The sequence below is a fragment of the Nomascus leucogenys genome, chromosome 3 (genome assembly GCF_006542625.1).
Source record: "Nomascus leucogenys isolate Asia chromosome 3, Asia_NLE_v1, whole genome shotgun sequence".
Taxonomy (NCBI): Eukaryota; Metazoa; Chordata; class Mammalia; order Primates; family Hylobatidae; genus Nomascus; species Nomascus leucogenys.
The window spans coordinates 58446063-58450473 of NC_044383.1; the positions used below are offsets into that span (position 1 = coordinate 58446063).

General features: G+C 46.5%; 1 pseudogene; it reads right to left on the minus strand.

The window, feature by feature from the left end:
- Positions 1-313: 313 nt before the first annotated feature.
- LOC100605345 lies at positions 314-1501 on the minus strand (annotated as a pseudogene).
- Between the last annotated feature and the right edge of the window lie 2910 nt (positions 1502-4411).

Sequence of the window (4411 nt, forward strand, 5' to 3'; positions counted from 1 at the left end):
GGAAGCAGATTCAACAAAGTGCAAGCAACGTGGAGCTCCCTGGGTGGTAAAGTCACAGGTGATAGTTATGAATTTCTGATTAGTTCGCCATGTTTTCCACATTTTTACAACGAGCATGTATTGTTTTTCATATATACACACACACACACATATATATAAACACACACACACACACATATATTTTTTTTCCCTTGGGCCATAAAATTTTATTGGCAGATCAGGGGAAGAGCAAGGGGTAAGGGTCCCTTCCTTCCCATCCCCCTACCCAGGAGACACCCTCCGAAGGACAGCAGAAGCCCCTTAGCCTGTTGCCTCAGAGGACCTTGGAGGCAGACAGGTTATTGTAGTGATCTTCCCGGCCCTCGAGCAGGCTGCGGTAGGTGGAGATTTCCTGCTCCAGCCGCGACTTGACGTCCATGAACTGCTGGTACTCCTGATTCTGCCGCTCACTATCAGCTCGCACATCGCCCAGCTGGGCTACAATACAGTTGATCAGCGGCTGGATCTGCGCCAGCTGGGCTCCAAAGCGCGCCTACGTTTCTGCCAGTGTGCCTTCCAAGGCGGCTTTCATGCTCAGCCGTGACTGCAGCTCAAGACCCTGGAGAGTGCGCCGCAGGTCAGCGACCTTGGACCGGTTCATCTGGAGCTGATCCGTGTGGCCAGCTACCTCCCGGTTCAATTCTTCAGTCCGGCTGGTGAACCAGGCTTCAGCATCCTTCCAGTTCTGCACCGCTATGACCTCGTATTGGCTTCGCATGTCACTCAGGATCTTGGCGAGATCGGTGCCCGGAGCCGAATCCACCTCCACACTGACCTGGCCTCCCACTTGGCCCCTCAGCCCACTGATTTTCTCCTCATGGTTCTTCTTCAGGTAGGCCAGCTCTTCCTTCAGGCCTTCCATCTGAATCTCCAGGTCGGTACTGGCCAGGGTCAGCTCGTCCAGCACCCTGCGCAGGCCGTTGATGTCGGCCTCCATGCTCATGCGCAGAGCCTGCTCTGTCTCAGTCTTGGTTCGGAAGTCATCTGCGGCCAGACGGGCATTGTCGATCTCCAGGACAATCCCGGAGTTCTCAACGGTGGCACCAAGAATCTTGTCCCTCAGGTCCTGGATGGTCTTGTAGTAGTGGCTGTAGTCACGGGAGGGCCTGGGCCCCTGCTTCTGGTACCAGTCGCGGATCTTCACCTCCAGCTCGCGGTTGGCTGCCTCCAGGGCGCACATCTTGTCCAGGTAGGAGGCCAGAGGGTCGTTGAGGTTCTGCATATTGAGCTTCTCGTGCCCGCCAGCAGCCCGTCGGACGCGGCCAGGACGCCTCTGTAGCCCCTCAAGGAGGACGAGGACAGATACTAAGCGGGCGGAGGACACGGACACACCGCGGCCGCTGGAGCCCCAGTGCATGCTGGGTGCGCGAAAGGCGACCCCCGGCCCAAAACTCACCGAGCCGCCACCCAGGCCCCCGAAGGACTACTTGGCCCACTACTGGCGGTAGCTGTAGGAAGTCATGGCGAGGCGGAGCACGGACAGAGCGACCCTGGTCCCAGAGGCTGCGATTCGAGGGAGGAGCCATAAATTTTTTTTAAATAGCTACTTTACATAAAGTTGTACAAGCACTTGACGAGGGAAATGACCACTCAACAGGTGAGCTACCTAAGGCGGAGGTTAAATGGCTTACTAAGATCACAACTGGCCGGGAGCTGTGTCTCACGCCTGTAATCCCAGCACTTTGGGAGGCCGAGGCGGGCGGATCACGAGGTCAGGAGATCAAGAGCATCCCCGCCAACAGGTGAAACTCCATCTCTACTAAAAATACAAAAATTAGCTAGGCGTGGTGGCGCGCGCCTGTAGTCCCAGCTACCCTAGCTAATCAGGAGGCTGAGGCAGGAGAATGGCTTGAACCCGGGAGGCGGAGGTTGCAGTGAGCCAACATCAGTTGCCACTGCACTCCAGCCTGGCGACAAAGCGAGACTCCGTCTAAAAAAAAAAAAAAAAAAAGCACAGAACTATAGTGAAGAAGAAAGATGGCGGACGCACATAACTGCATATTACCAAAAGATTTTTTTGTTTCTTTTCCTTTTCCTTTTTGCAAGACAGCCGAGATTAAAATCTAAGCTTTCTAAGTCTCCGGATCTGTACCCTTTCCACCAGCTGACAGTCTGCTAATAACGATATGCACTCTCAAGGATCAAGGTAAGCATTGCAATATATTCATTCACAAAATAATGAAATGTAAGAAACCTATATATGAAAAACATTTTCATGTTTCACTCTCTTGCTTTTACTCTGTCACTATTCCTTTTTAATTTTTTATTTCTTTTTATTTATTTTGTATCTCTATTAGAGGCTGACCCTTAAATTGTATTTGGAAAATAAATAAAAGGAAAAATCACATATTCTCATTATACTAAAATGACCACTGTTGATAAGCAAGTTAGGTATGGTCAGACTTAAAATATAGATTGAAGCATGCATAAAATTCACTTTATGTGTCTACAAGTCAAAAGTCATCGGGCACACTCTCCCATTATAGGAAGTGCTCTAAAATCTAGATGCTTCTCACACAGGCAACTCTGTGGTTTTCTCTGGGGTGAATAGCAGCATCAACCCCTTCTATCTGTATCCATAAGACAACAAATTTCCTGCATTTTCCAATTTTTCTTCATCTTCTACGTCCTCATTTGGGTTATTGTAAAAATCAAAAGAAATTAAAGAAATAGGTAAAGTAACCAGTTATGTTTGCTATTAGCAATAGCCTTGACACGTTCTCACTTTTTTCAAGAAACCTTCATTTACAACCCTATGGGGAGTAACCTCTCCCTCTGCTGTTCTGCTAGCATTTTCTTTGTACCTCTAATAATGCAGAAATTGGGTATGTCTTGAGTTGGAATTATTTATGTACGTGTGTCTATTTTCTACCCTGGATTATAGGCGCCTTCTGAGCGGGGATCATATTTTATTCATTGTATTTTGCCCACATTGGGCAGGGGGACTTGTACTGTGAGGGCACTTTGCCAAGTGTAAAGTACTATCAACTTGATGATGATTTGCATCAAGCATGTTCTGAATTGTATTGCATTCTCTGTCAGTGAGGGTCATTACTACTCCTCTCCTAGAGCAACGTTTATGAAGTTAGAAGTTAGGAAATTCTTCTTTCAATGAGAGAGCAAGCCCAGATGGCAGAAATGTGGAGTCCAGATACATCTTCTCATTGTTCTCCCTGGAACAGATCCACTTTCCTAAAGATGAAATTGTCTCTTTGCCTTAGTAGCAATGTAAGTAAATAGAAGTCACCTTTTCTAATGAGACACTTCCTCTTTCATGATTTCTTAGACAAGGGCATGAACACACAAAACTTCTCATTATCTAAGTAACTGAGGCAGTGAAGAGTAAGGAAGTACTGAAGAAAAGGCATGGTTTATGACTTCTTTTTCAGTGGTTTGGAAATTCAAAGCTATGGAGAAGGGCAAACCATGGAAGGCTATTCCTGTAAATGCCCTCAGCACTCACTCAGTTCAAGTCTTTTGTTCACACCTAAGGAAAATGAAATAGAGAAAAGTGAAGAAACATGCTCAAAAATTATGTGGTGAGAGGAAGAATCTCTGTTCTGAAATGAAATTTAGGTCAACCTATATGAAAAGTGAGGGGTCAATTTGAAATGATTTCGGAGTCTTCTAATTTTAGGCATCATACCTTTCTAATACCAAGCGTTATCTTGCCTTTGCTGCCACAAAGCTGACAGAAGGAGAAGAAGCCAGGACAGACAGGGGAGCGAAACAGTATCTTTAAATGAAGCTTCAGGAAATGCTGCTCTGAGGCCTCCCCAGAAGGCCTAAAGCTGAAAAGATTCCTGTGGAGAAGGTCACACTGAAACTCAAGTTTCGAGAACATTACACGTTCCTTTAGGCTGCAGGGTCATTGTCGTCCCAGGGTACCTGCAGCTAGTAGGACCAACTGCAAGATGCAGGCAACCTTGATTGCACCTGACATGGGGCCAGATCTGTCAATGATATGAAAATACTTACTTTATCTCCTTCCTCTTTATCACACTCTTGTTATTTGCTTTCTGTATCAGCTGTGCAGAAATTGGCTCTCTTTAATCACATTCCCGTCTCCATTTCATTACCTCCCCATCCCTATCTTCTGCACATCATCGCTTGTGCCTCTCTGTTTCTGGTTCCATTGTCAGCCTCACCATCCTTCCCTGCATGAATCTAGACAAATGCAGAAAGGCAAAAAAAAAAAAATCACCAAAAAGGAAACACTTCTCATCCTCCCATCCCTAAGTCACAAATGGCAGAAAATCACATGTTAAAATTAATTAAACATAAATATGCATGGTATCTGATCAGAAAAAGTAAAAAAGTAGAGGGCTGTGGTTAAGAGGGAAGACTCTGAAGCCAGATTCTCTGGTTCAAA